Source organism: Cheilinus undulatus, linkage group 8, assembly GCF_018320785.1.
Source record: "Cheilinus undulatus linkage group 8, ASM1832078v1, whole genome shotgun sequence".
Taxonomy (NCBI): Eukaryota; Metazoa; Chordata; class Actinopteri; order Labriformes; family Labridae; genus Cheilinus; species Cheilinus undulatus.
This window is the reverse complement of record NC_054872.1, coordinates 21,213,388-21,226,873: the sequence shown is the minus strand read 5'-3', so window position 1 is coordinate 21,226,873 and position 13,486 is coordinate 21,213,388. Positions and strand designations below refer to the sequence as shown.

Sequence of the window (13,486 nt, the reverse complement as noted above, 5' to 3'; positions counted from 1 at the left end):
TGATTGCCATGATAGTGATTGATCTATCACTAAACCACAACTGGGGTTTGTCAGGGGCCCGGCCTTCTCTGTGGGCATGCCTGCTTACAAGTGACCCTGTCATGTGTCTGCATGTTATATTTACCTGGAAGGAAGAAAACAGGAAGTTAACCACCCAGACTTACTAAAAAGGACTAACTCATAGCTTTATACTTAAAGAAGAGTCCTCATGTAACTTGTCTGTTAGTACTATGTTCAATTCAGGCTAAGAACTTGTTAACAGGACTCATTTGCTCTATTTCCAAATTAAAGCGCCCTGCTGCAAACACCCTAATTGGCCTAAGGGGTATTAAGAATGTTCACATGCAAACGTAATTGTCCATTAACATGACTCATTTGCTTTTTATTTCAAAAATTACCTGCCTTCACATCACCACCTCATTCAGCCCTGAGGAACCTGACTGGCCTCGTTCTGGCGGCTAAAATTAAATTCAGATTAATTTTGAGTATTCTTGCAGACACAAAGTTAATCCCTGTGCTGCAGTCAGACTACTTTTCAGTTGGGTTGGGCAGATAATCCACTTCAAGCCTCGACAGTTGTGTGCATATGTGTCAGTGTGCGAGTGTTCAGTGCATCCGTGGGCTTCTTTTTTTCTTTCCCCTGCTGAGTGTGTGTGTGGGTCTGTGCTGTTGTTGTTTGTATGCAGATAAACAGAGGCAGCTTTAGCAGCTACTTAGCGAGCCCTCTGATGTCCTCGTCTGTGTGTGGTAATGCTGACACAGTGAACTGCGGCCACTCAGACGCACACGCAGATATTCAGAATGAAAGCATGCAGACTCAAGGACGCTCACAAATAGGTGTTTACTCTGTCTCCCCCTTCCATTTTCTTACTCTCTTTCACCTCCCCCTTCTCCCCTCTAATTTATTCCATTTTCTTCCCCCCTTGCCTCCCCTTCCTCTGCCTCTTTATCTCTTTCTCTGACTTAATTTCTCCGTCTGATTTTCTCTATCACATGCAGGCACAGTGAGATGCTTGCCGTGCCACAGAAGACGACGAGAGCAACCCAGCCTGCCTCCTCCTCAGTTCACCGACAGTTCACTCGGCTCCACGCTGACAGAAATGACGCTAGACAGAAAAATGCAAATTTGACAATGACAGCCGCAAATGTTAACACCACTCTTCAAAAAAACTTCAGGTACCAATTTACATCCACTTGAAAGAGTAACTCCAGACTTTCTTTCTCAAGACAAGGGTCTCTATTATTCCCGTCTCGGAGGAACTCGCCACTCACTTTAGTCTGGTGGGCTGATAACATGCTGTCATTTGGTGCTGACTCATGTGTCCCAGGAGCTTCCAAAAGATCTAAAAATATTGTTTGAGCAAAAACAGCTCATTTAAAGAAAACACAGCACTATGTGACATCTTATTTTCTATACAGGAGTGCATCCTGGGACGTGGTGTAAGAGCAGAAGTTAGAGCAGTCCTTTGTAACGTCCTTGTGCAAACTTTTAATCCAACTAAGTTGATGGATTGCTGCCGTCATCTTTTACAGTGTGGACGGCTGGTAATCGGGCTGGCTGACAGGCTGGTTTACAGGCTGTTTCACAAGCTAAAGAGAGTGTGGAGGAAAGACAAGTTGTCCTTGTCATGTGGAGGTTTTTTTCCTGTTGGACTGTGCCCTGAGACAAGAATGAAGGAATCCCTGCTGAGTTATGCACCTTCTATCAGTCTCTGTGTGTATGCGTAACTCCCACTCATAGACTCCAGTTTCACTACCTCCTCTGCCACTTTTTCTCCTTCTCTCTCCCTCTCTGTTCTATGCTGGTATGCATTACTGTCCTTCAGTATTTGCACTTTAAGTTTCCTTGCGCCAATGCAGTCCGCCTGTCGCAGTTGGGATGCCTATCTGTCTTTTTCTCTCTTCCTCACTTTTTTTCTCTTGATCTCTTGCTGCCTCTCTGGCTGGCTGCGTGTCTGTTTCTATTTCTCTCTCTCCCTCTGTACGTTTCACTGTCTGCCTCTTCCTCCCACTCTCCACCTCTCTGTCTGCTGAAAATCCACTTGAGCATAAATGTGCTGAAGCTTCTTACCAGAGGATTTTAAAAAAAATGTTCTCTCGCCTTCTGTTTCCTTCTCCTACCAATACTGGTTTGTTGATCAGCAGGTGCACTCCCTGGCTGAGTCACTGTCTCGCAGTGTCACATGTCTGCATCTGATCTCTGTGAGAGTTTGCTGCTTCAGAAAGCTTTACTCCTCAGATTACCTCTGACGCTCATTAGAATATAGTTGATTTATTACATTTCAAGGGAGTTTCGGTGTCTTTTATTACTTTATTTTGCAATCAAACAGTAAAAACTCAAATGAAAAAAGTTTGTCAGATATATACAAACACCTCATATCAGTGGTCCTCAACTGGTGGGCTGGGAACCAAAAGTGGGTGGCAAAGTATTTTTCAGTTAATCACAAATGTGTTCATGGAAAAAAGGTCTTTGATGTATGGAGGACCCATGTAGACATCTTTACATTTTATTTAACTCTATTTTGCTGTGATACTGAGTTCAGTTTTGGTTATTTATCTCATCATCTTGGTCCAGCTGACTGGTGCTAATAGTCTCACAATCAGTGAAATGCATCTGTATCTGGAAGGTCCAGTCAATGGTTAATCCGTATTCCTGGCTACCATTACGCCATGAAGACAAAAGAACACTACAAAAATTCAGAGAAAAGGTTACTGAAATGTTTAAGTCAGAGGATCGATCCAAAAAAAACTTTCCAAGGCACTGAACATTCCCCAGAGTTCAGTTAAATCCATCATCAAGAAATCGAAGAAATATGGCACATGTGTTAATCTGCCTAGATCAGGCCGTCCCCACAATCTGAGTGACCACTTCAGCAGCTGAGACGGGGAGAGACTCTACATACAGCAACTGTTGCCCGGGTTCTTCCCTAGTCAAAGCATGTGGTAGACATCATGGCCAAGTGGAAGAAAGGTCTTTGGTCTGATGAGACAAAAATGGTGCTTTTTGGCCATCAGACAAGGCACTATGTTTGGCAGACACCAAACACTGCACCTGCCACAAACACATCATCCCCACTGTGAGGCACTCAGCATCATGCTGTGGGGATACTTCTCGGCAGCTGGCCCTAGAAGGCTTGTAAAGATAATGGGTAAAATGAATGGGGTCAACAATAGGAAAATCCTGGAGGACAATCTTATTCAGTCTGCAAGAGAACTGTGGCTTGGGAGACGATTTATTTTCCAGCAAGACAATGACCTGAAGCATATGCGAAAGCTGCATGGAAATGGTTTAAAGACAACATGGAATATTTATGCTGTCACTTATTTCACAGGACATGTTTTTACTTAACTGACATTACTTTGTAATTTTTTTTTTAAATACAAGATTAAAAAAATAAAAAAAAATAAAAAAACCCAATTATTTTGACCATGACTGATTTGTAAGATCAACAAAAGGGTAAAACATCTAATGGGGTGAATAACTTTTATATAGAGGGACCTGGATGCAGCCGAGAACCTCCACTTCATACCATAAGTTGGCTAGCGCCGCCATATCTCGTCTTCTAATACCGGTAGTCACTTGAGCTGAACGTCTTCTTCGTTGTTTTCTCCGAGCATCGTCACCATATTAATAGGAAAGTCCGCCACATAAGGAAATACAAGTAGACAAAAAGGACACGAGTTTTCAGCCTAACAAGCACAGTGATTACATAAGATTGATTTTAATAAATCGATGTATGATCCAAATTCAAGTATCACTTTGCACAGACATAATATGTGATGGGAGATTTGCTGGCTGGCCTGACGCTGATGTCACCGCCATGTTGCCAGAGGCAAGTCCACTATGTCATTCAATACAGTGGACAAGGTGTTCTGTTACCACAGTTTAGTTCTCAAAGTTTATCTATGTAAATTCATTGATTTTGATCACACGTAGTGGCCCCTTTAAGAAATACAGAAAGTTAGTGACAGGATGTGAGGTTAAGGAAGTAACTTGGGAAAAACAAGAGATGCACATGATAGAGAGAGAATAGCTATCATCCTACTGTCTGCTTCCATCAGCAAACATTTGCTTACATCTTATGCTGTACGCAGCATTGTTGGTATGTAATATTATCTTACATCCTTATGTTTAATTCCAAGTCATTACTGCCATACAAAAAGACTGTTTTGTGTAATTTGATGTAAAAATGCTACAATGCATTACTCAGTTGATTTGATGACATACAACGGCTAGTAATTTAATTTAGGCTGATTTAATTTGTAATGTATCCTTTGTTTATTATGCAGTACTTATGGAAAAGTGAGCTAGTTTAAAAAGGCTTAAAAAAGGAGTAATATAATTCATGTTAAAAGTATGTTAAAAGTTAATATCCAAGAAACATACAGCATTCCTGATGCTGCTTATGCCCTTTATCTGGTTCTTAGTTTCACCATTTTTCTAGTCAATAAACCTGCGGACAAACTGATGACTGTCTCCACAGTTTTGATGAACGGAAGGTGTTTAACTGACTGCCAAGCTATATTCAGCAAATATATCCAGGGCGGTACACAAGGATTGTGCACGTTTTCGTACTAAGAAGCTCAAACAACCAGATTTCAGTGCTTAACAAATTTATTAGACTACCACCCAAAGTAAGGTTTATGCCACAGCTGCCCTAAATTAACAGCATTGGTAATTAGCAAAATCATTTTGTATGTTTCTGCAATGGTTAATACACCAAAATGTAGAAGCTCTTTAACCAAAATGATATTTTTTATGCTAGAATATAATTATTATTGTTATCCATGAATTTTCAAATTTTCTGATTTACAAAAAAACCTGACAAAATAGTAAAGCACATTAATATTTCTTGATAAATATGTCAAATTATAGTTATTTACTTGCATTCCTGAAGAGAAAAATTAGTTTTAGTGGTTGAATGTTATGCTTGATTAATTTCTGACTTTTCAGAGAAGCCCAGTGAGCCGGCTCAAATTTGGGTATTAAAAGGTGAATTTAGTTTGAAATTCCTCATTCCTGTTCAAAATGGTAAAACGTGGAGAGCTCACTGAAAATCAAAGAGTCCGCATTAAAGCACTTCATGATGCTGGATGGTCTCTGAGACAAATATGACAGGTGGTCTAATAAATTTGTTAAGCACTGTATATATATATATATATATATAAAAAATAAAAATAAAAATATCTATACATATATGAAACTGTATTATATATAAGATTATTTCATTTTAAATCTTGGAGTACATCTTTTCATTTAACTTTGAAAATACAAGAAAGCACATTCTGCTTTTATGTTATTTTAATATGGATCATTTATTATAAATGATTCATTAAAACCCATGTAATCTTGTCGTTTGAGCGTTTTAATCTGAAAACGTGCACAATCCTTGTCTACTGTGTGAATGACATAGCAACTTGCCTCTGGCAAAATGATGCGACGTTGGTGCCCGGCCAGCCAGCCAATCTCCCGTTGCATATTACGTCTGCGCAAAGCGATACTTGAATTTGGATCGTACATCGATTCATTAAAATAAATAAAATGTTAACGAGTGCTTGTTAAGCCAAAAACTCCTTGCCTATATTAATATGGCTGCAACACACGGAGAAAACGACAAAGAAAACTTTAAGTTCAAGTGACTTCCGGTATTAGAAGACAAGATATGGCCGCAATTTTTTGACTTCCAGTATGAAGTGGAGGTCCTCAGCTGCATCCAGGTACTCTTGGCTTTTATAGGTACTGTAGCAGCCTTTGTCATCAGTGTGTGAATGTCGAGTGAATGGGTGTGACAACAAGATGAGCTTTATACAAGCTGAAATCTTAAATGAAATCTAATTTAACAAGAATTAATAAAAGAAGAAATAAAGAGTTGCTGCATTGGCTGATATTTCAACTTATTACAATTTCTGCCTTATTTTTTTTTAAGCTTTTATCTGGTTGTACAAATTCCTATGGCACACCAAGACATGTCTCATGCCACACAGTGTGCCTCACCACACCATTTGAGAGACACTGATCTAAACTTTTAAACTGACATACCTTAAAACAAGTGTAACTACATATTCTTGACAGGAGGTAAGACAAATAGGCTTGCTTGTTTTAGAAATTTTGCAGAGCACCTTAGTTAATCTTGCACCATGACAGAGGCAGTTTAAATGAGGATTCCAGGGTCAGTAAAGGTATTTTAAGTGTTATTTAGTCTATCAGGGATTATAATTTTAGACACAGAACTCACAAACTTGAAGTCTGCAGACTTTAATCTGCTCTATTGGGAGTAAGATTTACTACTATCGATTAAACTCAACTCTGTTTTTCATGATCTGGCCTTCAGATAGGCTGCATAAATCAGCTGATATGATGGAGGGGGAATACGATTTTGTACACAGAATATTTCGATGGATGAATCTTGATTTTTTTTTTTTTCACTTTGCCTGTGTGTGTATGTGTTTCCCCAGCTTGTGTCCCTTGGTATCCATGTGTTCATGTATCTGCCTGTGCATCTGTGTCAGTGTATGTCTGTTTGCACACATACAGTATGTGTGCATGTACAGTGTGCAGATTCAGCCACACTCTACTGTGTAGCCCTGAGTATGTCTGTGTTTATGTTTGGTATCCAAGTCAGGCCATCCTGAGAAAAAAACTTCAATTATTGACTAGAAATTTCTTTTCAAACATGTAAACCATCACAGCCATTGTCCCAAACTGGGGGAGCCATAAAACTCAATTTCCCATGGAGGGGTTTTGTTGATGTTGGTGGTGGGGGTGATGGGGGCATTTTGAAGTCCAAATGTTCTTATCTCATGCACTATTAAGCGAGGCAGTGGGGTGTGTGGGTAACGTGGTTTAGAGTCCGTCTGTCACTGCCTCAGGGTATATTGCTTTGAGTGCACACCCACAAACACACACACATTTGCATGCTGGGTATGCAGTATACATATGCATAAACACACATCAAAACAGACTGTAAAACACACACACACACACACACCCACACACACACACACACAGAGCTCTGTCTCTCATTCGGCCATTAACACACACAAACATGCACAGCGCCTCGGGCTATAGAGCTGTAGTCCTATAACGGCCTCAGTGCAGGTCAGAGGGGTCGACTGAGACTCTCACTTCATTAATCACATCTGGGAAGCTAGCAGCTTTTTATGTATACATTTCCATATGTATTAACCCTCTATACAACTTTGACTGGAGGGGAACTTCTGGACCTAAAGCTGTTTGTTAATTATTTAATTTAATGGAGGAAATAATGTAACTGAGAGAATGGTACACATGTAGCAACACTTGTTTCCTAGTATCGGAGCTAGATTAGGTGCAATGTGAGTTTCAGTTTAATTGAGAAATACACTTTTCAAATCAAACATACAGTTTAAGACAGAAAATTTGAAGTCAGAGCACAAAACTGCCAGCCATTTCACCTATTTAGCCCTTATTTAGGCATACATGCCAATTGCTAACCTCTCCAAACAGATCAATATATTGATAATGCTGAGAGGATTGCTATGTAGAAGCATGATAAAAGCAGATGCATATTATGCATAATAGCTGCTGCAGTAGTCTCAAAGAGGGTGTGCTGATCATTGGGGAGGGGCCTGCAGGGTTGTGTAAACTTGGAGGAAAAGGTAAGTAAAGAGCGACAAAAATAAAAATCAAGTAATTTGCTTTATTTGTGAATATAACATGCAATATTAAATCATTATAAATAGAGGCATGTCAGCATTTATGTGTTACTCTCCTTTGCAAATATTTAAGATTGACAACACAACACACAACAAACAGTCTAGCCAATCACAGTTGAGTAGTTTCTAGGAATGACAGAAAACTGCTGTGCCTCAGAAAGTTAGCTTCTGTCTTCATCATAAAATTGAATGTAAATACAGAATGCAAAGGAGGAATCTGAAAGACTGTTTATCACAGAGGAAAGACATGATGACTGTTATGAATAAACAAATGTGGTGAAATGGGACAAACTGTAAATTATGGTGTATAAGAAACAATTTTAATGTAATGTAATGGCATATCCACAACATGTACCTTAATATGGAGTTGCACACCTTTTTGTTGCTTTAACAGCAAGACTGTAGAAACATGACCAAAAGGTGCTCGCTGAGGTTGAGGTCAGGGCTCTGTGTGAACTGGTCAGCCTCTTCCTCATGGAACTCAACAAACCATGTCTGTATAGTCCTTGCTTTGTGCACTGCAGCACAGTCATGTTGGAATATATAAGAGCCTTCCCCAAAGTGTTGCCATAAAGTTGGAAGCATAGCATTGTCCAAAATGTTTTGTTCTCCCAGCATCCATCAAACTCAGACTTGCCTATCTAACTTCCAAACAGAGAAGCGGGATTCGTCACTCCACAGAACACGTTTCCACTGTACCACAGTCCAGTGTTGGTGTGCTTTACACCACCCCATCCAACCCTTGGCACTGGACTTCAGAAGGCCAGTCTGAAATGTTTTGGACTTTCTCAAATAAAAAATTAACAAGAAAATAAGCATTATTAATATGTTTCTCATTAGAAAATAAACCATTTTGATCTGCCCATTTGGCAAATTCCAGTAGGCCAGTCAGTCATAGCTGTTGATTATTAAGACTGAAATGATAGGTTATCTAAAAATTCACTCTCACAGACCTTCCATCTAAGATGCTGTATATCTCAGAAAGGAAGTGCTGTAAAGGTTTAGATAAAAAAAAGAACTTGATTTATTTATTAATTTGCAAACATATTAGTCTTAAATACATTTCATAAACAGTACAGAGAAAAAAAAGTCAGAGGGTAGTCCTGGATTAGGTAATGTATATACACGTGTTAGCAGTAGTTACATGAACAGTGGCTCACACTAGCTTTGTTAGCTGTAGCTAAAGCCAAAATAGCTATGCTAGCTACATGATAAACATTACTACATAGGCCAATGTCGCTAAGCTGGCTTTAGCTACTTGGGCTGTAGCAAACCCTAATGTAGCTAAGAAGATAGCGTATCTTTGTAGCTTATGTAGTTGCTTTGGGAGCTTAGCTTTAGCTATGTTAGCTATGTAGCTCTGTTAGCTTCATAGCTATATCTTTAGCATAGTTAGCTTTAGAAATGTGAAACTTGGCAAACATAGCTGAAGCTAACATAGTTATGTATATAACGTAGCTTTGTAGCTTACATGGCTGCTTTGGGAGATTAGCTTTAGCTACATTAGCTAGGTAGGTATCTTAGCTCTATAACTTTGCTATCTGTAGCTAAGTTAGCTTTAGCAATTGGAGCTTTTGCAAATGAAGCTAAAGCTAGCTGAGCTATTTAGATAATGTAAATAAGAAGCTTATGTTGCTGCTTCCAGAGCTTAGATTTAGCTATGTTAGCTCTTTAGCTTTGTTATCTAAATAGCTCACAGCTCTAAAAGAGCTACATGAGCTATGTGAGCTGTGTGAGCTGTGTTAGAAGAAACCAAGAAACCAAGGATAAGTGGAATAACAATAGCTGTCGCCAACAAAGTGATTCAAACAAATGTTTTATGAAAATCTTTGACATTCGTTTGATAGTGTACTGTTTCTTGTGTGTTTTATTAGTAGTGCTCACCTGACAGTATTCGGGGGCAGAAGTCACTTGGTTTTGTTTTCTCATTCTTGTGTAGGGTCAAGATCACTGGACAGTCAAAGAAAAAACAACACAAAACAGATTAAAACCCCACACTGAGCGCAGCATCTCATTTTAGGGAAATATTTTGACTTTTCAGCACGCAAATATTCATGAAAGCTCATAAGCACTTAATCTCCAGTCTCTAAGCTGCCCTCAGGGGGATTTGTGTTTTCTGTCACTCTTTATTGTATTTGTTGAAATGTGATTTTACATCCAAGGCACATAAACTATAACAAAAGAGAGATCTGAATGGACTTTTCTCAGTTTTTCTTTGTATACTACGACACAGGAGCCTCTGTTCTACTTTTATTAAGGAAATAATTGTCTAATATCAAATTACTTTAGTACCAGTAAAGCTTACAATGAACAAACATAGGAACTAGACTGTTCAACCTTAGGGAATGCTTTATTTAGTTCTAATTAATATGGATGTAATATAATTGTATTAATATCTCAAAATCCCCATGTCAATCACACTGTGTGTTGTTCATTCATGGGTAGAAACCTGGTTAACAATAATCTGATGAAAGATGTGAATGGTTTAACAACATGCACATACACACTCGTGCACACACATGCTGTCATTGCACACCTTTGACCTGACAGAGACACCTGAGAGAGGCTTTGGCAGAGTGCTGCTGAGCAGTGTGAGGTGTTATCACAAGGCCGACAGTGAAACTGATGTCACACCATTTCTATTGTATATCTACAAGAGTGTGTGCGTGCCTGTGTGTGTTTTGCCCTTGACGGTTGGCACTCCTGCACGCTGGGAAAAGAGTACTGGGCTTGGCTTGCATGCGTGTAAGTGTGAGAACTGGGCTTGAGTTAAAGATTAGCCTTATAGGTGCAACCAAACACTCTTTCTCACCAATACTCTTTCTCTCACATGCAGACAGTGCATGATGTCAGTAGTTCTGCAGGCACCGAACTAACACCTAACTGTTAAACTTTATTTGGCCAACATTGGATGAGTCTCTCATATGGATTGTGTGAGATGAGTGTGTGGTTGGGTGTGTCTGTGACAGAGAAAGAGAGGAGGGGGAGAGAGTGTTTTTTCTCTTTGTGTCTGTGCCAGGAGAAGTGATGTTTGATGTGTGTATGTGTGCATATGTGAGCCTGACAGTGGGTGTATTTGTGTCAGCACAATTAACACAGAGGCAGGGGCGAAAGGAAGTGAAGGATTTTGGAGCATATGTGAGCGTGCAAATTGTATGTTAAACTAGATTCAAAACCTACTAGAAAGACGATGAGAGGTCATGTTGATGGCAGTGTACAGACTTTGTTATCTCAGATGATAAATCCCCAATACAACCAGATATGCATATATTTAGTTGGGATATGTTTTTACTACAACACACACACACACACACAAAACATTTTAACTGCTTCGTTTAGATATTTTTCAATATTTGTATAATGATGTACGGTAAACTGTAATCATTCTATATAAAACACCTGTATTTGCAATAGATAGACAATTACACCAACAGCGGCTGTAATGACTTCCCCCTTTGGTCCACCTTTGCAATAACAACAGCTCCCACTTCTCTTGGAAGGCTTTCCGTGAGATTTTGGAGTGTTTCTTTGGGAATCTGTGCCCATCCATTCTGTAGAGCATTTATGAGGTCAGGCACAGATGTTGGATGAGAAGGCCTGGCTTGTAATCTCCATTCCAGTTCATCCCAAAGGTGCTCGATAGGGCCATGTGTGGACTGGCCAACCTTTTCCACAGTACTCATCAAACCATGGCTTTATACTACTTCCCTTTGTCCTTTACAGTTGGTACAATGCAATCAAACAGGTAACATTCTCCTTACATCTGCTATACTCAGACTTGCCCATCTAACTGTGGAACAGAGAAGTGTTACTGGTCACTCAACAGAACATGTTTCCACGGCTCCCCAGACCACTCCATCCGTCGCTTGGCATTGGACTTGGTAATGTAAGGCTTGCATGCAGCCGCTCAGCCATGGAAACCCACTCCATGAAGCTCCCACTGCTCATTTTTTTGTGCATTAATTCCAGTAGAAGTTCAGAACTCTTCAGCTATGTCATTGACCCCACTCTGTGTTTTATGTGACTGAGTGGCTGTTGTTCCTAAATGCTTCCACTTTCTAATATCACTTGTGACATATCCAGCAGGGATGGAATTTCACAAACTGTCTTGTGCAAAGGTAGCATCCTATCACAGTACCACACTTAAAGTCACTGAGCTCTTCAGAACAACCCATTTAGCATCACAAATGTTTGCAAATGGAAACGGCATGGCTAGGTGCTTGATTTTATACACCTGTGGCAACAGATCTTATTGAACACCTGGTTAAAGGAACCAAGATGCAGCTGCCACTGCAGAGGAATGTATCAATATAAGTGCAGCAAAATCTGTGTCGACAAAATGAATGCATGTGGTCTTTTTAGGTAGAAGTGATTATATACGTAGGTTCTTAGCAATGTCATCATGCAGCGCAGAAAACCTCCTCAGAGGGCAATAAGTGATATCTGTGTAGAGACATGCTACCAAAGTGGCCTTGTTTGAACTGTTTATGATTATACCAAGTGTTTAAAGTACAAAATATAAACATTCTTTCTTCTTAAGACACTTAGAAGAAGTCATGCAACGCTCTTGTATGGTCCATTTTCACAGTTTAGTTCAGTACAGTTTTGCCATGGTTTAGCACACAAAGTCCTGATCTTGCCTGATGTCTGTCCAGTCTTCCTCATTGTGATGGGAAATCCGTCTCTTTTAAGAGATCCAAATCATTCGGCTGGGCTCAGTAGAGCTGGTGGTTTGCCTCCCTAATGGCTCTTCCTTTGGTAACAGTTTGGCTTTTTGAATGTGGATTAAATAAAAAAAAAAAAAGATGAAGGAAAGGAAACTGGCACTCAAACAGGAGCTAGCTACTGTGGCTCATGTTAAAAAGCTGTTTCGTAGCATAGGCTCGTTTGTGAATGGCACATCATCACTCTCTCCATTGCCCCACAAGGTTTTTTCAGTTGATAGTATATCACCGTTTCAATTATAATCATGTTTTTGACAAAATGAGGAATTGTTTTTATAAGTTAAAGGAGCACAGCTAGCCTCTTAGGCCAGTGAAAGACATCTCATGACTATTCATATCCCTTCATCTGGTTAGATGACACCTGGAGGCCTATAGGATGGAATGAATTGGGATATTAGTCACCTCTACGCCAGCTAAATGGGTGAAACTGTTTTGTAAAGTGTAGGGATCATACTCAATGTATGAAGGGATTTTCTGATGATTATTGTAGTGTTCAGGTCCATTTAGAGCTGTAAAGTACTAACTTTTCTCTGTTCCCCAATCTTTCCTTAAGGCTGACCCCACTTCCTGACCCTCAACAGAATCTGTGCATCATCAGAATTCCGTGACCTTTGTGCAATGCGTTAACAAACATTTTGGATTAAAATGAAAATATTTGTAGGACCAAGAGTATTGTAACTTTTAATTTAACATAGGTATATGTACAGCCAAAATGACTGCCATGGTCTTGTAGTGTTAAATCTAATCTATCCTAACTGTGTGTTGCCGAGAGAGAAGCTAAGGGGTAGTAAAAAAGCATTCACTCTGTATTAGCAGCCCCCTTGTGGTTAAAACGACATAACATTTCCTCCACTTGGCAAACCAGAATGAAATTTTGTGCTGCTTAAATGTTGTGTTACCTGCGGGGGTCATTCATCAGTTATCAAGCAACTTCTCAGGGGGATTGTGTATCCTGCTGCGTTCAGTCTGAGCTCAATCCAAAACTGTTGGCTTCAAGCTTCTGAGCCTGAAAACTTACAGTCAATTCTTCAGTTTCTTTTACTTTGTTTCCAGGTTATCCGGGACTT

At 39.7% G+C, this 13,486-nt stretch overlaps 1 protein-coding gene across 4 annotated transcripts in view; it reads left to right on the top strand.

Annotated features, from left to right (window-relative positions):
• Positions 1-13,486, top strand: part of LOC121513959 — a 176,462-nt gene that overhangs the window by 24,496 nt on the left and 138,480 nt on the right. For 2 of the 4 annotated variants that reach the window (XM_041793998.1, XM_041794000.1), the window contains exon 3: positions 1,000-1,176. The exons of the other annotated variants lie outside the window; for them this stretch is intronic. The gene's annotated coding sequence lies outside the window, so the exon portion shown is untranslated. The remainder of the gene's footprint in view (positions 1-999; positions 1,177-13,486) is intronic. 4 annotated transcript variants of the gene reach the window in all.